Source organism: Lycium ferocissimum, chromosome 8 (genome assembly GCF_029784015.1).
Source record: "Lycium ferocissimum isolate CSIRO_LF1 chromosome 8, AGI_CSIRO_Lferr_CH_V1, whole genome shotgun sequence".
Classification (NCBI taxonomy): Eukaryota; Viridiplantae; Streptophyta; class Magnoliopsida; order Solanales; family Solanaceae; genus Lycium; species Lycium ferocissimum.
In genome coordinates this window covers 64,093,003-64,116,314 of record NC_081349.1, presented here as the reverse complement: position 1 = coordinate 64,116,314, position 23,312 = coordinate 64,093,003, and positions in this window count along the sequence as shown.

Below are 23,312 nucleotides of genomic sequence, written 5' to 3'. Positions count from 1 at the left end.
AACGACCGCGTCCTCCGCGAAATCGACTTTGGAACAAAGTGTAAAATAAATGACAGGAGTGGCAGAGTTATGATATGCATACAATGACAGTTAATAATTGCGAAGAAGTAAACACATATACAGTTAAGGCAAATAAAACTCATATTATTTTGGAACCCTTATGGTTAGAACCAGTCAGTCCCCAGCGGAGTCGCCATCTATTGCAGTTCGCTTTTTACGCAGCAGTTAAGACATAAAAGGCTACTACGAACTCATTGGTGCTCTTTCAGACTTTGTTTTAAAAGAGTCGCCACCCAATTTTTAAGAAATTAGGCAAACCAATTTTGAAGGATTTATTCAAATACGAAAAAACCTTCGTAATCCAGAGTTCTAGGTAAGGGTTCTGATGATCCCCTGGGGAAGGTGTTAGGCACCCCAGTATTAAGGATCCGTACTATACGGTTGACCTTCAAATTTCAAAGTATGAGTATTTGCCTGAACTGTCTATTTTGTGTTTATTCTCGCATTTAAAGAAATTGTCATTTTGTAAATTGCATATCATTTTGGAAAGAATTTGAATATGTCCCCCTTATATACAAGGTATCGTAGTTTTTGGATTTACAATATCCGTGTAAATAGTCTCCTGTTATATATAAGGAGTATATTTTATTTCATGAAGAGAAAGGCGAAGTTCTTGATTTTTCATAGTGTTAAATTTATGTTATACTCATACTTTGGCTCGTGTCAATCCATTTTGGTACGTTTAGTCTTATCCGGAACTTTATATTACAATTGGTTTTTATGTTATAAAAGAGCGTTTTTGTATGTTCAAAGGAGTATATCTTGGCTATATATACCCATTTTTATGGCCTTTTCCTTGGCCCAAAACTGCAATCATAGGCAAAGCTTTGGTTCTTTTTTTAATTTTCATAGAAGAAAGAGTTGTGTACATATTCCTTTTATCCAATTCTAGTCCTTGTTAGTTTTAAAAAGCTTAAGTATGGAATTGGTCCATTTTTTCTTAGAATTTAAAATAATACAAAGTTCGCTTTTGGGTAGGGATTACCCGTGGGCTGAGGCCCAAAATTTGCTTCAAGTAATTGTAAAAATCTCCTTTTGTACCAGCTTCAAAGAGACGAATTTGTTTAAAAGGTTTTGTAATTTCATTAAGTCCTAAAAATACTTTTGTTGTCAATAATCACCTTTACTCGTTTGGAGTTTAAAAAACCTCAATTTCTATAAAGGGGAGTTTCACAAAATCTCATTTTATACTTAACCTCAAAAACCGTTGAATTTGCTTGGGGTTTTGGAAATTCATTAAGGACCTAATGTCATCTAAACGGTACAAGCACCGTTGTCCTAAGACGGCTAATTCTTACCATAACGTTTTCCACTATAATATGAATTTGATACAAATTACAAGTACATCAAAAGCTTTAAACAAATAATTCAAATGAAATGAAATAGAATTAGACTAGGGGCGTACTAAGCCCCTATATTAACCATTTTCACCTATGGTTGGGCCTTCTGCGCGCCTTGCTATTTGCTTTTTCTTTGCGGACTCGATTTTTGAATTAATTTCCTATTGGGCCTTTGGCCCAATAAATAGGCTTTGAATGGACCCGAGTGGCCATGCGAGTGAGGAGAGGGGGGAAAAAAGAAAGGGACCCGATTAGTTTATAAACAATAAACTTATTACTAAAATAATAAAACTATACATAGTATAAAAACAAGAAAAGTACTCATATTATTCTATTCTTACCCCGTTTCTCTTTGAATGGATTTGCCTTGGTTGGAGATTTTTGCAATGGCATGGAGACTAAGTCCTTGCCTTATATTCCTATGTCGCACAAGTTCCAAGGGGCTTCTAAGAACTCCAGGTATGGCTAACACCAAGACGGCCTGGACGACCTCGAACTACCGTAGTTTATCTTCAATCAGTGCATCCCAAACAAGAGGAAAAGAGAGTATAGAACTTGGGAGTGGCAATAGATTTCAAGCAAACTCATAAAACAAACAACGAAAGTGTCATACTCTAAAGGGTGGCATTTATATCTGACATGGCAACTAACAGCACCTAAGTTAGACTAGACAATCAGCAAGCATAGAAGTAACGAGGGGGCACACTCAGTTTCATGACTGGATGATGACAAGGATAATGCACACAACTACTTTAGAGGGAACACAACTAATGATCAATCAAACCATGGACTTCTTAAGATAGTCATAGAAACAGAAAGAATAAACTGGAACACTTCAGACATATCAAAGCAAGTTCAGTAGGTTTTATTGTCAAATACGAACTTGACCCTTTTCAGACAATCACTTAGCCCATGGACTCCTCGTAAAAAATTCCAAATGCACATGCCCAGATAGCCAGACTTACTCATTTGTTAAGGTTTAAGCCATTACCCAGAGGAAACAAAACCTGGTTACACTAATTCAAGTGATGGCATTCCCTATTTCAACTAAACTCAAGATTGCACACAACCCAGTCCAAAAATAAGCACAGTATTCTCAGAAAAAAGGGAACCTGGGAAGACCTCACAGACAGCCAAAGCTCATGGCCATGTTTAAAACTTTAGAGTACATATTTAGAATTGGCATCCTTAAAAGCTACTCCCATTTATTAACTTGAACACACCACAAGATGGTGCATAAAGCAAGGCCATTGATTAATAGACAAGTGAGCTTTGAAAACCTTTGTTAAAGGGAGGGAAATCTCAATGGACAAGTCATATGGACACTCAACCAAACAGCCTTACAACAGTTTTGGTTCCTAGAAGTATTCCTTCAACATTTTTAAACTTATCCAAGGCTTTTCCCAAAGAACAGAAGGGGAGCAAGAGAAAAGCAAGAAATGAATTCACAGCATGATCACATTTTTGGCAGACAAGGAGACCAAACATCACATAAAGGGCAAGTCTAAACCAATAAACCAAGGGGCAGGTCTCAGACATTAGTCATGGATGAACAAGTTAGGAAAAGTGGATAGAGACACAGGGCCAGCAATGAACAGACTTCAAACACCATCATTTAGCCTTATCACCATTCTTTTTTAAAGGAACTCAGCTCTCAACATCAAAGGGAGACACAACAGTATCCAGAAAAGCCACACAAGGACAGGCCAAGCAAGATTTATAACAAGGATCCCATTGTCCTTCCTTCTTTTATCCTTTCCTTACCGATTACCATAACTAGGTGGTAGGTCCTCAAAATAAGCTTATTTTCACACAAACATGATTCATGGACAGCTTCCACACGGGAGACCCAACAGGGACCACTAAGACTTCCACATATATACACTAGGTGGTAGGTCCTCAAAATTTACCAAGCTACCACATCTTTACAACCCTTCTTTAAACCCTTCTTTTAGTGCCATTTTTATAAGAGTAGACATATTTCATTGGCTAGGTGAGAATTGACATGGCAACCACCTCTTAACCAACCTGTTAGACTAGTTGATTTGCCCATATTCATCAAACATAGACCATCTTAGAACTACTCTGAGTCTAGTTTATAATAACAACATTAGAAACCTTTTTGACTCAAACATATCACAGCCACAGACTACACATGTTCTACTCAGTGGTAGTTTAACAAATTCCCATACTTACCACAAACAGGACAATCAAACATAAAGCAAAGCAAAGTGAGATACTTTGGGCAAGTTAAAACTCTTCTCCTCCCCAGGATCACATTTTAAGACCTTTGTTTTCAATATACGTTAATGTGACTCAAAATGCCCAGTTTTCAACCAAAACATGTATGACTTAGGTGAGACAAACAAGGATCAGGCCAAACAAGTTACCAAGTAAAACAAGTAGAATTCCACAAAGAGCACACAATACACTTTCACTTTTTAGAATCAAAATACCATTAGAGGACAGACATGATCAGGCCAGGTCTAGCACATGACAAACTTAAACTCCCAAACAAACAACATATTCAAGAAAGACAAGGTGATGACCAGACTAGGTCCAGTTCCTATTAGACTTTCAACCTTTCAAACAAGTACATGATTAGGTGGGACAAAGAATGACCAGACCAAAGTTCAACATAACAAGCCTTTTCTTTCCCTTGATACATAACCACATAAGACAAGTAATAATCACGTTGGGTTCAACATAACAAGACTTGACTTTCCCATGACACATATGGTCAGGCAGGACAAACCATGATCAAGCTAGGTTCAAGACTTCAAGCTCCCAAATAACACATGATAACGTAAGACACATAGTACAAACAATGACCAGATTAGACAACTTACTTCAAACACTCCTCTTAACCCCTTCTTAATTAACCTTTAGACCAAGACAAACCTCCAAATAAATAATAACAAGACATAAGGCAAATCAGTCATTCAAAGAGCTTGTGACTCCAAACTAATCCCCATGAACCAATTTTATCACATTGGACACCTAGGACTAGACCACTCATAACTTTAACAGACCTACCTTGGCCCTAATTCAGAACACAGGACTTTCATCAAGCTAACATATTAACTTAGACTACATCTCAGACCCTCACATAGGATTTAATAGTGTTTAGACAATCATGATAGAACAGAAAATACATAAAGTACATCAAAATAAGATAAAACTCCTCAACTCAAAACCATAGTCTAAACCACACTTGAATACCTTTAGCCACAGCTGAACAAACAATGGTGCAAACAGGAAAGCTAAATGGAAGTCTAAGTCAAGCAAGTTCATCAGCTTAATGCTATGGTCTAGATTATGTGTAAAGAATAAGGAATAACTAGTCACAAAAGCATGAATAGAAGTCCTGAATAAAAGGTTGAGTCAAAACAACCTATCAACTTGAAACTATCCTATAACCCACATGAAGCTCCTTAAATAAGCATAATGCAGACAGTATCTAAAAGGGAATCACAACAAGCATATTAGATTTGAGGTTTGTCCTAAGCCACCAAAAATCATGTTAACCAAGCATAGTATGGGCATAAACTGAAAAGAAAGGGAATAGACCAGCATATTGACTCAAACATCTATCCTAAACCCCACACACACACCTTAACTAGGTATAATGTAGACATAAACACTAACTTTAAACTTTATCATAAAACCAACATAATCTTGTTAAACTAAACACAAGAAAAGTCTAAGTATGAAGGCAATGAAGTAAAAATACTAACTTAAACCTCATCATAAAACCAACATAATCTTATTAATTAAAACACAACATAAGCAGAGTCTAAGTATGAAGGCAATGAACTAAAAATACTAACTTAAACCACACATAATCTTATTGACTAAACATGACATAAAACTAAGCATAAAGCATTAAACTAAAAGGTATTTACCTTTTGTGAGTGCAACCGGGTCAAGCGATGGATTTGGAGACCCTTGTGCTCTAGTGCCAAACTCAAGCCACAAAAACACCACACAATAGATGAAATATAAATTTTAGAACTGGAAAAACTTAAAAAAACCTTAAGTTTAAAACTAAAATTTTCACTTTGGAACTCTTAAGACTTCAAAATAGCAATCTTCAGCCTCTTTGTGGTTTCCAACCTCTTTTCTCGGTATAGAAACCCTAGAATGCCTCTTAGACTTGCAACCAACGGTGTGGGACTTGCAAATTTATGCAAGTATCACTCACAAATTCAACATACGGTCAGATTCAAGGTGTAAAAATGAAATCAACTGCCTACAAGCCTCAATACCAATAATAATGATAGAAAAATATATATATAAAAAAAAGGATTGTACCTTCAAGGGCCTGTTTGGCCGATTTTTGGGTGAGAGAAGGATGAAGCTATTAATGCTTTGTCCTCTCCTTCACGTTACACGCTCCAAATGATGGGATAGGACTGAAAAAGGGGTAGGGTAGCTGGTGGAACAGGAGGCGGCGCTAAGGTTTTACCCCTAGCCACCTCCCCTCTCCTCTCTTTGCTAAAAGACCCCTAGGGTCTTTCCGAAATGACGGATGAGAGGAGTATACTCCCTCTCTTTTAATTGCTTATTGGACTGATTCCTTGTTCATATTGGACTGGGCCTGGTCCTTTAAAACGTTGGGCCTAGTCCGTTATATATATATATATATATATATATATAGAGAGAGAGAGAGAGAGAGGGTCGAGGGAAAATAAGATAATAAATAAATAAAGAAAAACTAATTATTAGTCCATTAGGACTTAATTAATTTTAAAACATTACTCATAAATAAAAATAAAAATCATTTTGTAGATATTGGTTTTTGAATTAATTAACCAGATAAAAGAAAATTAATCAACTATGCAAATGCACACGGAATCAAGATTTAAAGGGTAAAAATGGTCAATTCTTTTAATTACTCAAATTGCCTTGGACAATAAGATGGAATAAAATTACTCATTAATATAATTTTCCTTGATTTAATTAATTAAACAAATAATTATCCAAAAAGGGCTTTTTTTCCCTTTGATTAATTTCAATAAAAATATTCCTTGAATACCATCAATTTCCACAAAAATTTCAAAATACCCTGGAGATTTCTTTATCAATTAAAAGGGCAAAATATTATCCCAATAAATTTCATAAAAATTACGTAGACCCTTTAGGGTGCACAACTGATTTTATTTATTGTCCAAGGACTCCGAACACTTAAAATAAATTACGGGAGTTCAAAAATTAGGTGTCAACAGGCAACACAGTCAACTGCGGGGCACAGAGATCCTTGTCCTTGCTCTTCATCATATCATAGAAATAATTTGCTTAGATACGGCGGTCTCTATTAGGAAACTGCTGAACTCCTGCTCTGAGGCATAATCTAGTAATAAGACAGGGGTAAACCAATGATAATTTTTGCTGATGTGCACCCTGGTGGATTTCCTCCACAATAAGCTTGCCAATGTCAATCATATACGGGTACATGATAGCTTCTACAAGAATTCCATGTCAGTGGTGAGCTGATTGTCAAACTGAATAAGATAGAGCCGGTTAATAATGACGCTCCACTAGAATTTGGCCTCAAGAGAGAGGTACGCCTTTTTAACTGGAATTTTGGGATTGGTACGCCAACCGGGCTCTCCACGCGCAATCATTGAAGCTACCCATGGTAACTCAGCCAGGAGATCCTTACTTTCACCTCTCAATCTGTAGTCAAGCTCGTCAATGTTCTTAGAGGGCACGTAGTCCTTCCCAAAGTAGAAACAGTTGACGACTCTACTGGAAATGTCAATTCTCAACCCTCAGATCGTAACCTTTGTAAGCCTCACCAATTTCTTTTTCTGTTGCACTGGCTTGAACCAGTTGTTTATCTCAGCTGCATAGGATGCATAGAATTTCTTGACAAGAATCGGCAATACTCTACAGGAGGATGGCTAAGGAACTCCCATTTATAGAATCTGATAATGGATAGGATATTTGGGAATGCATCCAATCCGTCGAAGCTAATTCACCTTTCCTCATAAATGCTTCTTCATGGTTATCCCCCTGCATTACACAGTTCTATGCCATGCTCAATTCCTTCAAACCTTCCGCAGAAAATCTAACACTATTCTCTGACCTTTCTTTCATTCTAAATTCATTATGTCTCATGGCCTCTTCATTATCCGAGCCTTCCTAAGTTTGTTGTTCCAGAAGGCTGGAACTCTGCCCACCTTCGTGATTAGAGCTACCAGTGGGTGAAGAAAATTCCCCCTTTTCAGACTGGGGGATGCCATTGTTTGTTCTACCCTTATCTATTTGGTGACCCTGACAAAAGGTGTGTAATCTTCTATGTTCTCTACTTCAGGGTCAAGAGGCAAGTCACGAAGTCTCGATCTTATATGTGGTTGACCTCTGCCCCTGCCCTCTCTAGTGGGTTGTGCACTACCCCTTCTCACCGGATTTTTCAGAGCCATGCCTGTGGAAGACAACACTTAGTAAGCAAACAAAAAGAAAAGAAAACCATTTTTGTTTTTTCGTCGTAGTTGAAAACAAGAAAAGAAAGAAACACAAGCTACGACTCAAAGAGAAAACAATTAGAGTCAGAAGTAAATAGTTAGTCGTAAAACTATTCACGAACCGTAAAATATTTTATGGCCCGTGAATTGTACCGTAAAAGTGAAACAAAAACCAACACTTGTAAGAGTAATTTGACGGTGAGATTTTGCGGCCCGTGAAAAATTTCACGGTCCGTGAATCTCCCCATATCATTGAAATTGTGACCACAACTTGCAATTTTATTTTGACGGTGAGATTTTAGGGACCGTGAAAAATTTCACGGTCCATGAAAAATTTCACTGTCCGTGAATCTCACTGTAGTATTGAAACAGTGAGTCCTTGTCTATAGAGGCTTTTCACAGAAAAGATTGACGGTCCGTCAAGTGTGCCGTAAAAGAAATTTTGTTCATAATGCTCCTTTAGTGTCACGACCCAATCTGGCTAAGTCGTTGGGCACTTACCTTTCTCACCTCGGTAAGCGAACCCTCAACCCATCGAAAATAAAGGCATAAATAAATGAATCGATTAAGTGGAAGGGAATAATCACGTAAGTCTTACGATAATAAAATAGAAAAAGTTGTAGAGTATTTGACTGCAGATCAAGAGGTCACTGGTTCGAACCCGGTTGGGCCCTCTTTTTACACGGGTTCAATCCCAGCTTCTGCACGTTTGCACATAGCCCAGAGATGACTTTCATATAAAAAAAAAAGTGCGGAAATAAAGAAATACACCCAGGGTCTGATCTAAGCCATACAAGAGCATCTAGAAATCGAAATATACAAGTCTGGAAATATAATACTACATCAAATATGTATATGTCTCAGAATGGAAGAGTAAGACATAAATAAGGAGGAGTCTTCAAGGCAGCGGACATCTCGTGTTCATCACAGGTAGACTCGAAGCGATCCTAACGAACTATCGACCACGGAGATGGAAGAAGACCACACGGAACTCGCACTCATAAAAAGAATGCGACGAAGTGCGGCATAAAACCACAACACTGGTAGGTATCATAGGCCGTCCTCAATTAGCTAACATATATACAGAAAGTAAATGAAAGATAGGCATGCTCACAATCAAGTACAAGCATAAAACAGTCTCATCAACACCTATTAGGTCCTCAAGTGTCCATAATACAAGTTAGTATTCAACCATCAGCTACCAAGAAAATTACATGACTGATCCAATCTATAGGGAAGTATCCAAACCCGAGTGCTTCCAGTCTCATCATATCCAATCAAGTCTATTGTTTAAGCATTTGATCCCAAGTGTTCCAAGTACTCATCATAACCGGTAAAATATGCAATTAGGTTTCTGATCAAGTAACCACCACACAATAACAATACAATGACAACGATGATGACAAGTGCAAAGCAATGCAATGATACTGATGTTATGAATGCAATGGCCATATATCAATAACGTGTGCACACATGCCTCAAGCGGAACATCATGTCTTGAAAGTCATGACCTATGGGAAACCCATGACGTCTTCATACCACTCGCTTTGGAATGTCTCATCGGATCAGGAGCACAATCACCATACAGGCCACATCGTCACCCCCTGTCAAATGTGCCTTATAGATATACATAATCTACCACAACATAGGCCACATCATCACCCCCTGTCAAATGTGTCTTATCTATGTTACGGTCAGCTTTTACGCTTGCACATAAAAACTTCTCATAAGTTTGGCTCTTTGTCATGAACAAACATAGTCGCCACCTAATTTATTGAATGCGAATTAGGAAACCAATTTAAAGGTTAATTTTTTAAAAGACCTTTAAATAAAATCCAGAGAATGGGTAAGGGTTCTGGTGATCCCCCGAGGAAGGTTTTAAGCACCTCGGTATTAAGGATCCACCTAATGCGGTTTACCTACAGATCTAACATTTTATGGCTAAAAATTTGTATAACTTGTTTTGTAAAATGTGTTTAAAGGAGTTATATGTATAAAGTTTGAAAGATGCATATTCATGGATGGTAATTTAGAAAAAAAAAATGTATGTTTTTATTTAGCTTTAGGGAGTGTTTACTTTTAAAAATCATTTTTAGCATTTCAATCATATCTTTAATTCAATTAATGAATTAAGTCTATAACTTAGCTAATTATGAAAGAATAATCTCTTCAAAATGTGTACGGTTTATTAAGACTTTGAATTATAGATATAACTGCCTTCTCATTCCGTTAATGGATTTTCTTGTTTATAACCAAAGAGAAAACCTCCTAAGTCATTTGACAAGTACTCGGGCTTTATTATTTAAAACAAGTTTACTTCTAAAACATTTGAAATTCGTTTTGAACCTTGAGTTCAACCCAACAAAAATCAGATTTTGGAATTCATTTTATAAGAGGTTCTTAAAATAGCGTTGGCCTGCATACACCCTCGTTCATTGTAAACTTTAAAACAGACTGGTTTTACTTGGTTTAAAAAATTTCATGCTAAAAGGAAAGATAGTTAATTTTATAAATCTTGGTCCTTAAGACCAGTAAGCATATAAAGGAGAAAAAAAGAATGTTTGAACACACTTTGAAATCATTTGTTTTAAACATTGTCAAGAGATCACTTTCCGCTCTTTGGTTTCTGAAACTTTACAAAGTATTATAAAACCCATTTGATTTTAAAGCCCTTCAAGCTTCTCTGGATTTTGAGTTGAAACTTGGACTAATTCGGAAAACCATTTTCCAAGCTTCATTTGACAAATCAGTTTTGACTCTTTTTTTTTCCAGAAAATACTACGAGTTCAGCCAGTTTTAAAGCTTGAAAGAAACAAACTCCTGATTTTTGAAAGAAAAAGTAGCTAATTGTGGCGACTACGAATTCACACTCTTGTTGGGATTCAACTAGATTAAAAAAAGAAAACAAGTAAAGAGTTAGTAATTTTTTACAAGTCAATAATCTAGCATATAACTAGCATGATATAAATGAAGAAGAAAAAATCAAACTTATGGGCTCGGGGCTCCTTTCCGTCTTTGAAACTGCTGCACTTAGTCCAAGCTGATCTTTCTTTCACGGCTGGATAGTGAGGTGAATCGATATAGAATATTATGTGATGTTGGACCACATGCCCAACACAGAATGTGGAGGATGAATACAAAGTCCGACAGGCTCGTTCAAGTTGTCACATGTATCAAAGAAATAATAAAGATTAGCAAGCCATCAAAATAGTCATCCAACTTAACATCCATGATAATAACTATATGTCATACAACTAAAGAAAGTTAGATACTGCATCCATCCCGTCCGAATAAGCATTAAAACCATAAACTAATCTTAAACAGTCTTGAAGGAAAGGGGAAAATATGATTGAAAAAAAAAAAAGACGTTAACTACAACAGATTTATTAATCCTTGTACATTTCAATTTTATGCTTCAGCTCTGTGCATTTTTTGTACACTACACAGGCAACTTAATCTTATATTTAAGTGCTCCTAAAGACATGTCTCTAACCACACAAAAGTTCCAAATAACAATTTAATTAAAAAAAAAAAAAACAGAGAACCCATATGCTCAAAGTTATGGTAAATTACATGCTCAGATGAGGATGTCTAAAGAGACCACCTGATAAGTTCTTCTAGCAATGCATAAGCTCAAGGCATAATAACTTACTAATCAGTAATTTATACATAGGTTACAAGATATAGACGAGTTTTATGCATCAACACTAGACAACACACGTATTTATCACTTGGCACGAATAGGAGAGCCACAACTTGGTTTTGAAATCCCTTCAGCTATAGACTTGTTTTTCACAAACCAGTGAGCAGCACATTTTGCATTTAAGACACAAAAAAGAACTTGGATTTTGGGACTAGTTGAGATTTAATTTAGAGCTTAGGCAGATTTCAAAAAGGGAGGGGGTGAGACATTGATACACACAATTAACTTAAACTAATCCCTTTTTTTTTAACAAAGACAAAGATATGATAAAAGGAAAAAAAACATTTATAGTAGTGGCTATGCTTATGTACTACTTAAATAAACCACAGACACAAGAAATAAAAATCGATACAGCAAATACTAAAGCAAACAATTCATCCTATATTTGCACATACGAAGATAAGAAAAACTAATCTAAACCAAGGTACTACTCACGCTTATCAACTATCGTTTCAGACAAAATTGAAAAGACAAAGCTAAACTCACCAATCAAGTTTCAGCCAAACACATCAAATTAGGATTTGGAAATATACGTCAACAAATATGCATTGTACTTAACATGTACATTCATATACACAGAATCATATTAAGCAAAGGAAAGCAACAAAAAATGCAAACAATATATTTTATACTACATGGGAACTTATCTCAACAGTAACCAACAACAAAAAATAGAAACAGGGATAAGGTATTACCTGTTGAAGAGCAGCGACTGAGGCGACGAGAGCGGACTTGATTTCACCACCAACGATAAGGTTCTACTTTGAGCAGGTAAAACCAAATAATCGGAAAAAAAAACTGAAATTAAATAAGAATTTTAAACTTTTCGACGAATCGAGAAATCAACTTGTCAAGATGAAACCCTTAACTTTGAGTCAAATAAAAAAAAAGAAAAAAAAAATCTCTGGATTATGGGGGTAAAAGCGTGGTCTGTTGAAGAAGGAATGGGGTTCTATTTATAGAACCCCAAATAATAGGGTTTGAACATTTAGATGATGTGGACGATAATTTGAATTGAAATTGGTTAAATTTTTGGTTTCGAATCCGAATCTCGTCTAGAGTAAAATCGAAAATAAAATTGAAGAAAAAGCCAAAAGGGGTCAGCGTATTACTGTTGATTCTCTGTGAAGAAAACAAAATCAATAACACCTTTGCCCGAAATGGGGAGGCAAAGGCTGCATACGATGAAAGTCGCTTGGATTTTGTCCGAAAATGGTGTTTGAATGCTGGCTCGTGTGGGATTTTTGGAGCAGTGTATAGGAAAAGCTTTAAGGCTGAACGTTTGCTTGTGCTGGGTAGGGGTAAATGAATTGGCTTAGTGACTTGGGGATTAAAGAGCTTGTGGGCTGGGTTAGCGAAGTGGGCTGGTCCGGATTTTACTGGATTGGGCCAATAGGATTTGAGAAATAAGGGTAAAAAAGGCTGACGATTTAGAAATTTAAAATTGTAGTCCTTTTGAGCCAAAAATCAATCATCTGTAAATTAGAACCAATCTTATAAAATCTGACCATATTGAAATAAGATTGAGATAAATAATCATCCAACTAACTAATTAAGCTTCTTGACTTTAACAAAGCAAACTACTTATTTTACAATTTACAGACTAATTATAGTAATCAAGTCGTAAATGACTTTAATTTGACAAAATTGAAATAAGTACTAGATTAGACACTTATTTTAAGCATAATTAATACTTAAAGTTATATGTAAAATATATATACAATATGTGTTGTGATATTTTCCCAACTGAAATGGCAAAAATAACACCAAAATAGTCTAGAAAATATTTTTTGACTATTTGAAATAGTTATTTCACCTTGTTTGAAATTTAGAAGCTTGACTAGTTAATTTAAAATATAGAGGGCCAAAATTGGGTATCAACAACTGCCCCTTCGTTGTCCAGGGATGACGAAGGCAATCCTGTGCAAGGAAATTTGACAAACCCGATTTTGTTCGGCCATCAATTCATCTCTTTTAAAAATGACACGGCTTTTGAAGAATATTGAGAGGCTGAGGAGTCTATAATTGGATTGGGAGAGTTTGGATTATGGCCGAACTCTAGTATTGAGTTCGCCTACATATCCCCGGTATAGAGAATCAGGCTGTATGTAGTTCGACTCGATCGGTAGAAAAGGGTATTTCCTTATGCGGAAGTAGCCTTTGGTCTGAGATAGATGACAAGTAAATCATAGTATTAAAAAGGGCTTGCAATTTCTTACTTATGATTGTGGCATGCTTCACACTCATAATTAAGTTTTCACATGGACATAATTTTATATAACTCGAGTACGTCGTCATTCGGATTTGAAAAAGAGAGTGAAAGTGCTCCAAAGATAGACTCGAAAATTATACTGGATGTGAAACTTGAAGAATGGTCAAGTGACCTTTGCACAAGTAACCTACATGCCTTCTTATAGGGGTGTGGTTTGAATGTGGTGAAAGGTAGATCCTTCACTCTCGCCCGAAGAGTTTGAGCCCCTCTTCTGCAATTTTTCCCAGTTCACTGACTAAGAAAGAGCTCCACGTTGTGTTTTCTGATGTAATTCGGTTTTGTATACCGCAAAATCTGAGATAAAATGGTTAGTAGCAAACATAATATAATTGCGAACATAAATTGTGTGAACCTGGTTTAATATGCCACGCTAAATGAGGTGACGATCTAATTATATGTGATATGCCACTTTGAATGAGGTGGCGGCCCAACGTGTCTCTTTTAAAGGCGGACGACCCAAATCTGAGATAAAATTATTAGTAATAAATGCAAACTATGCGTAAATATAAACTGCGTAAACCTTGATTAACACGCCACACTAAACGAGGTGACGATCCAAAATAATGTGTCACTTTGAATGAGGTGACGGCCCAACGTGTCTCTTTAAAGGCGGATGACCCAAGCCTGATATAGTATGCCACTTTGAATGAGGTGACGGCCCAACGTGTCTCTTTAAAAGCGGACGACCTAAGTTTGATGTAGTATGCCACTTTGAACGAGGTGACGGCCCAAAGTGTCTCTTTAAAAGCGGACGACCTAAGTCTGACGTAGTATGCCACTTTGAACGAAGTGACGGCCCAACGTGTCTCTTTAAAGGCGGACGACCTAAATTAAATGCTGATGTATTGCAAAACCTAAGATAAAATTGTTAGTAACAAATGTAACATAAATGTAAATATAAACTATGTTAACTTGGTTTAATATGCCATAATGAAGGAGGTGACGATCCAAAATAATGTGTCACTCAAAATGAAGTGACGGACTGACGTGTCTGGATGAACATAATACAGATATCACGTTGCACGAGGTGAAGGCCCAACATTGTTCCAAATATAATAATAAGTCACCTCGAACGAGGTGACGGTCCGGCGAGTCTAGGTAATATGTCAACTTGAACGAGGTGACAACCCAACATTGTCCTAAATATAATAATATGTCACCTCGAACGAGGTGACGGTCCAGTGAGTCTAGATGAATATAATAAGTCACTTGAACGTGGTGACAGCCCGACATTGTCCTAAATGTAATAATAAGTCACCTCGAACGAGGTGACAGTTCGGCGAGTCTGGATGAAATATAATATGTCACTTGAACGAGGTGACAGCCCAACATTGTCCCCAATATAATATGATATGTCACCTCGAACGAGGTGACGTTTCGGAGAGTCTGGAAGAATCAAATATAATAGATATGTCACTTCAAAGGAAGTGATGGTCTGGTGTGTCTCGATGAACGACGAATGACCTAAATATAATAAGATACATCACCTCGAATGAGGTGACTGTCCGGAGAGTCTGGATGAATATTATAATAAATATGTCACGTTGAACGATGTGACGGCCCAACATTGTACCAAATATGATACGTCACCTCGAACGATGTGACGGTCCGGAGAGTCTGGAAGAATCAAATATAATGCGTATGTCACTTCGAACGAAGTGATGGTCTGTTATGTTTGGATGAAGGGTGGATTACACAAATATAATATTTTCTACGAGATTGAGAATAAGTTAGCATAGATAAATGTAAAAGACAGATAGTAAGATTGTAGTATAGCCGTCTGATTTATGTCAGCAGGCTTGTTAACAGTTTGATATATCTGGTTATCTTCGAGAGCCTGAGGTTGATTTCTGTAAGATCAAGGTAAAGTTGTTAAAGTACAGATACAGAAAAAATTATTCAGTAAGATAAAGAGCAGAGTCGTGGCATAGCCGTCCGGCTCGCATAGTGAATGGACTTGTAGTCTGTGAAGCTGGTAATATCTTTGGCTGTTGTTAAAGACTCGATGCTCGTTATACTGGATCCTTGGTGTCGGGAATCTTTTGTATTCGTAACAGAGTCTTGTGCATGTTTTGTGTCTGGCAATCTTCTAACTTGAACTTTGAACTTTCGGGAGAATCCCTTAGCATTTGCCACGGTTCTAGTTATTAGGAACCGAATTCTTAAAGATATCACCTGTTGTATTCAAGTGCAATTGTTAATAACGTATTAAAAATAAAAAGAGATAAATTTGTAGATGAAGCCGTCTGGCTTATGATGACTAGGCACAATAGCTCGAAAGACATCTTTTGATTTTAGTCGTTGCGCCTGTGAAAAAATTAGAAAAAATGTTGACAACTATAATATCAAAAAAGGAATAAACTGGAAATAAACTGAGAGGTGAAACCGTCTGGTTTATTTTGCCGAAGCCACGGTGGGCTAATGATGCCTTTTTTCATGCTTGGCAGTTTCAGCTTTGTCAACTTTGTGACTTCGTTGTTCCAGCACTCAAAGAAAAATTCTTAGTTTAAGAGACTGATTCATGTTAGTCTGGCCTTGCTGTCCTGATGCTCCTTCTGGTGTTGCGTTTGATTTGCAAGCTCATCCGGTCTTGAAATACAGGCTTGGTGGAATTTTTTAGGACCCTCTTCAAAAATTCTGCCCCAAAGAACTCTTAAAATTTTTGTAATTCGTGATGTAGCTCATTGGAATTTTTGAAGTCCCTTCTCAAAAATTCTGCCCGAGTTTCAACTTCAGCAAGCTCCTGTACAAACAAATATCATCTTTTGTGGAATTTTTGAGACCTTCTCAAAAATTCTGCCCCATTTTCAGCTTCAGCAAGCTTTTGTACAAATGTCATCCTCTGTGGAATTTTTGAGACTTTCTAAAAAGTTTTGCCTCGATTTTTGTCCTAAGAGATAATGGTAATTTTGAGTGATGTGACTGAGCCCATAAGGCACCTACGTATTCCATTGAGATAGGAAATTAGGTCGAACGTAGTTCAGGAATAAAAGCTGGAAATTCTTTAATAAAACGACCGCGTCCGATATGGACTGCCCACGTATCTCGTCCAATAAGAAATCAGGTCATTACGTAGTTCATATTACATAGGATAATATTTTGGACTTTCTATTGCAAAAGGAGATCGAACCCGATATGAGTTTTCTACGTTATCCCTGCCGTAAAGGGATAAGGTCAGGGGTAGTCCAACTTACAAACAAAAGTGTGATTATAAAGGAAAGAAAGCAATAACTAGGTGTAGTGGCCAAAAGTGCGACTGACCGTAAACTTCAATCTTCTTCGTGACTAGTCATGCCAATAGTTAACCCTTGTGTTTGGGCAACGGGTTTCTATTCACGTTTGGTGGAGCTTCTTAAATCTTTACTACCTTGTTGTCAATCAAGTTTTGAATTTTTTGTTTGAGTGTGATACACTTCTCGGTATCATTCCCAACTACTCCAGAATGGTAGGCACATTGTTTGTTCGGATCGTACCAATTGGCCAAAGGATTGGCAGGTTTTGCTTCTACTGGATGAAGTATTCTTGCCTTTTTCAACTTTTCAAAAAGTTGAGCTGTGATTTCATCAATGGTGTAAAGACTCGAGGAGGTTTCCTTTCAAAGTTAGGATGAGGTGCGTTGTTCTGACGGTTCTGAGAAAATGAGGCATTTTGTGGTGGTGGGATAGAACGGTATGTTGATTGTACGTTATAGACAGGAATTGATATTTGTGGTGGCTGAGGCTGGTTAGATGAGGCAGTATAGTAGGATGGGTATGATGAATGTTGGACATACTGGTGTTGGGATAATGTGGCGAAGTTTTTTGGCAGTGGTATGAGGTACCTCCAGAGCCATAACGTCCTTCTCTTTTTTCTTTCCACATCCAAGGGTGCCAGTTTGGAAAGCCCTATTGGTGGCTTGTAATGCTGCTAGACTTGTTATTCTTCCAGCCTTGATGCAATCTTCAATCATTTCTCCAGCTTTGATCACTTCGGCAAAAGGTTTTCCACCTATTGTGACCATTCGCTCATAATATTCAGGTTTTTGTGCTTGAATGAAGAAAGTGACCATTTCTGTTCCCTCCATGGGTGGGTGCACCCTCGATGCTTCCTCCCTCTAACGGATAGCATTTTCTCGAAATGATTCAGTTGACTTCAACTTTAGCTTTGAGATGGAGATTCTGTCAGGAGCGATCTCAACATGAAACTTGTAATGGTCAACAAAAGTATTTGCCAAATCATCCCAACTGTTCCATTTAGTCGTGTCTTGCTTAGAGTACCACTCTAAAGCCTTCCTACTCAAACTTTGATTGAAGAGTCTAACTCTTATCCCTAGTCTAACTCTTATCCCTTGATCTTTTCCCACACCATTAGTTTTTCACAATATACTTTCAAGTGGAAGAAAGGATTTCCCAACCCGTCGAAATTTTTGAACTTGGGAATTTTGTAACCTGGAGGCAACTCCACCTCAGGAAATCACATAAGTCTTCATACCTCAGACTTTGATTACTACCAAGCCCATGTAGAGCTCTCATAGCATCTTCCAGACTTTGGAGCTTTCTGTTGACCATTTCGTCACTGAGTGCCCTTGCCTCCCTTTTTGTTTCAATGTAAGGATCAACATTCGGGCGCCATAGCCCCTGGGTTTGTGTCACAGGTGGAACTGTGGCATAAGTATACACTGGTGGATCATGGTGTGTCAACGATACATTATGAGCCTTTGAAGGAGCAGGCATGTACAAGAGGGGAGCATTTGAAGCATTTTGGACTTGTTGAAAAGTTGCGAAATGATCTCCCTGATCAAACTCATCCAAGTTTGGAAATGCAGGTGGCATAGGCTTTTTCTGGCGAACATCAGGAGGTGGGGTCAGGTTTGGCAGGGTCTGAGAAGTAGTTCTGTTTTGCATCACCATGCGGGTTAGCTCAGCAATTCGTTGCTCCAGACGAGTAACGACCTCCGAGTGCGTTTCTGGTTCTGTCAAGGTGCCAAGTTCAATTGCGCTACTCAAAGAATTGGTTCGGATGAAGCGACTGTGTTGATTAAACTGGGGTCCATAATAGAGCGAGTCTTTGTGATAGCCCAAGTGGGAAATGATGAGTATGTTGTTACTTTCTTTGCTTGGGATCGGGTAAAATATGGATGTTTTGCCAGTACCCTTTCTTGTACAAGTCAATGTGTTTGAAACTCCTTCTCTTCGACCTCTTGAAGTGAGCAAGTTTGATTGCCAACACAAATCATCCTCTCTAAAAAATAAAAATAAAAACTCAAAATGTAAAAGTATTAGTCTATGGTCATGATAGTAAATCAAAATAATAGATAAAGCAAATAACACTTGTTTTGCTCAAGCAAAGTAGTCTAGAATCCAAGCAAGTGGAGGACTATAAAGGAAGACCGAAGGTGTGAACTGGATAGATATGATTTTGACCATTTGACTCACTTTGGGATTTTGATGAAAGGATTTTGGGCAAAGTGAACTATGTGATTTGGCCCATCATAAGTCGTTCTTCGGAGAGGGAATAATAAAATGTATATTTGGAAAGTTCTTTGTAAGTAACAATATCCTAAGACTGGATTGACTCTAAACTGGTTAAGTATTAAAAATGGTTAAGGCGAGTGCATTTCTGGCAATAAATGGGTGCGAAAAACTGATTTTTAAGGACGACATGGTCAACGTAATTTGGGCGATGACCTAATGATTTTTTCTGGTGAAATTTGAACTATTGGACTTAGAGAAATGTAAAGTTTTGAAGAGTGGACTTGACGGTGGTTTGAATTTCTGAGTTTATATGCCTAATGGTGTGCTAAGACCTTTTGAATGGGATAATGGACCACTCATGTTTAGAGCAAAACATGTGTATTTAAACACACAAACCAAATAGACATGGAGAAAAGCAATTTATATAGCACTTAGCACATAAACAATATATAACGCGTCCTAACATGCATGTGACCTTTTTAAACCAAAGGTAGGCCTAACGTTTGAAGGATGTATATGTCGTTTATAAATGTTCCATATCCTCCATAATTTATACAAACTTTATGAACATATCAAATGGGGACACATAATAGGGGAAGGGGATATAATCCTAAACTAAACCGCCATGGGAGGTCCTTCGTTTTTTGAACTTCTTGGCATTTCCGAACACCTTTCGGATGGTAATCATCCTTCATCAAACTAAGGAAACTAAAAACAATTCCCAACCCCGAGGGACAAATGGTACATACAATTCGGCATATACATCCTTGAACAGACAACAGACGTTAACTACAACAGATTTATTAATCCTTGCACATTTCAATTTTATGCTTCAGCTCTGTGCATTTTCTATACATTACACAGGCAGCATGATCTTATGTTTAAATATTCCTGAAGACATATCTCTAACTACATGAAAGTTCCAAATAACAATTTAATTTATTTTTTTTTAAAAGAAAAAAAAAGAGAACCCATATTCTCAAAGTTATGGTAAATTACACGCTCAAATGAGGGTGTCTACAGAGACCACCTAATAAGTTCTTCAAGCAATGCATAAGCTCAAGGCATAAACACTTACTAATCATTAATTTATACATGGCTTACAAGATATAGACGAGTTTTATGCATCAAAACTAGACAACACACGTATTTATCACTTGGCATGAATAGGAGAGCCACAACTTGGTTTTGAAATCCCTTTAGCTATAGACTTGTTTTTCACAAACCAGTGAGCAGCACATTTTGCATTTAAGAAACAAAAAAGAACTTGGATTTTGGGACTAGTTGAGATTTAATTTAGAGCTTAGGCAGATTTCAACAAGGGAGGGGGTGAGACATTGATACACACAATTAACTTAAACTGATCCCTTTTTTTTAACAAAGCTAGAGAGATGTTAATAGGAAAAAACATTTATAGTAGAGGGAAAAAAAACCAGAGAGATGTTAATAGGAAAAAACATTTATAGTAGTGGCTATGCTTATGTGCTACTTAAATAAACCAAAGACACAAGAAATGAAAATCGATACAGGAAATACTAGAGGCAAACAATTCATCCTATATTTGCACATACGAAGATAAGACAAACTAATCTAAATCAAGGTACTACTCACGTTTATCAACTATCGTTTTTGACAAAATTGAAAAGACAAAGCTAAACTCACAAATCAAGTTTCAGCCAAACACATCAAATTAGGATTTGGAAATAAACGTCAACAAATATGCATTGTACTTAACATGTGCATTCATATACACAGAATCATATTAAGCAAAGTAAGGCAACAAAAAATGCAAACAATATATTTTATACTACATGGGAACTTATCTCAACAGTAACCAACAACAAAAAATAGAAACAGGGATAAGGTTTTACCTGTTGAGGAGCAGCGACTGAGGCGACGAGAGCGAGACTTGATATCACCACCAACGATAAGGTTCTACTTTGAGCCGGTAGAACCAAATAATCGCAACAAAAAAAAAATACTGAAATGAGATAAGGATTTTAAACTTTCCGACGAATCGAGAAATCAACTTGTCAAGATGAAATTCTTAACTTTAGTCAAATTAAAAAAAAAAAAAATCTCTGGATTATGGTGGTAAAAGCGTGGTCTATTGAAGAAGGAATGGGGTTCTATTTATAGAACCTCCAAATACTAAGGTTTGAACATTTAGACGATGTGGGATAGACGATGTGGGACGATAATGTGAATTGAAATTGGTTAAATTTTTGGTTTCGAATCCGAATCTAGTCTAGAGTAAAATCAAAAATAAAATTGAAGAAAAAGCCATAAGGGGTCAGCGTACTACCGTTGATTCTCTGTGAAGAAAGCAAAATCAATAGCACCTTTGCCCGAAATAGGGAGGCAAAGGATGCATACGATGAAAGTCGCTTGGATTTTATCCGAAAATGGTGTTTGAATGCTGGCTCGTGTGGGATTTTTGGAGCAGTGTGTAGGAAAAGCTTTAAGGCTGAAGGTTTGCTTGTGCAGGGTAGGGGTAAATGAATTGGCTTAGTGACTTGGGGATTAAAGAGCTTGTGGGCTGGGTTAGCGAAGTGGGCTGGTCCGGATTTTACTGGATTGGGCCAATAGGATTTGAGAAATAAGGGTAAAAAAGGCTGACGATTTAGAAATTTAAAATTGTAGTCCTTTTGAGCCAAAAATCAATCATCTGTAAATTAGAACCAATCTTATAAAATCTGACCATATTGAAATAAGATTGAGATAAATAATCATCCAACTAACTAATTAAGCTTCTTGGCTTTAACAAAGCAAAATACTTATTTTACAAATTACGGACTAATTATTGTAATCAAGTCGTAAATGTCTTTAATTTGACAAAATTGAAATAAGTACTAGATTAGACACTTATTTTAAACATAATTAATAGTTAAAGTTATTTGTAAAATATATATACAATATGTAATGTGATATTTTCCCTACTGAAATGGCAAAAATAACACCAAAATAGTCTAGAAAATATTTTTTGACTATTTGAAATAGTTATTTCACCCTGTTTGAAATTCAAGAAGCTTGACTAGTTAATTTAAAATGTGGAGGGTCAAAATTGGGTGTCAACCATCTACACATGAACTGTCACAAAGATAGGCCACATCGTCACCCCCTGTCGAATGTGCCTTATATATATATACACATATGTGCAAGATGAATGTGCAAATATAATTTCAATGTATGGAAACGCAAATATGAAAAGATACTCATATGTAAGCATGAAGATGACAACAACAAGATCTCATATCAACTATCAACGTTCCGCACATGGACACCTCACAATATCAATCTTATCTCATTCGTTCCCGGCGAGAGACCTCGGGCAACGTACACTCAATACGCTCCGGTAAATGACCTCGGATGCCACACTCTCTCACTTATCACCATCAACACCATAACCATGACATATCAACGTATCATGGAAATGCGTATGAATACGATACAATGTAATATCAACAATAAGGCTACACAAGACGTCACAGTGGAACCATAATTCTCATCTCAAAATCAATCAGGTAAAGTACCGTAACATCATAGCCATGATATACCACTAATCACAAGTATCCCAAGTCTCAACTTGGTGACAAGAAAATAAGTAAAATAGACAAGTCAATAATACAACGGGGCGGCTAGCCCCCAAATCACCCAACAAGGCCCAACCTAAGACAACATCCATCCCAACTTCATACCCGAAGGTTCATATGCTTTCTCCAACACAACTAACTATACATATGCTTTGCTAACAGAAGTCTAACCAGAAGGTAAGTTGTAACCTACCTGGATGGTCGAACAACAATACACCAACAATCACTCCTTAGCCTTGCCCTTCCGCGGAGCCTCAAGATCAAGATAGTCACTAAGGATTTCCCCCAAGAATCTTATAGAACAGTTCCCAAGAGCTCAATTTTCGTAATGGTGATAAATGATAGACTAAGGGCTTTTAATACACACTTAAAGAAAACTAACAGGCCCGATACCGTAACTTCGGAACGGCCATGGTGCCAC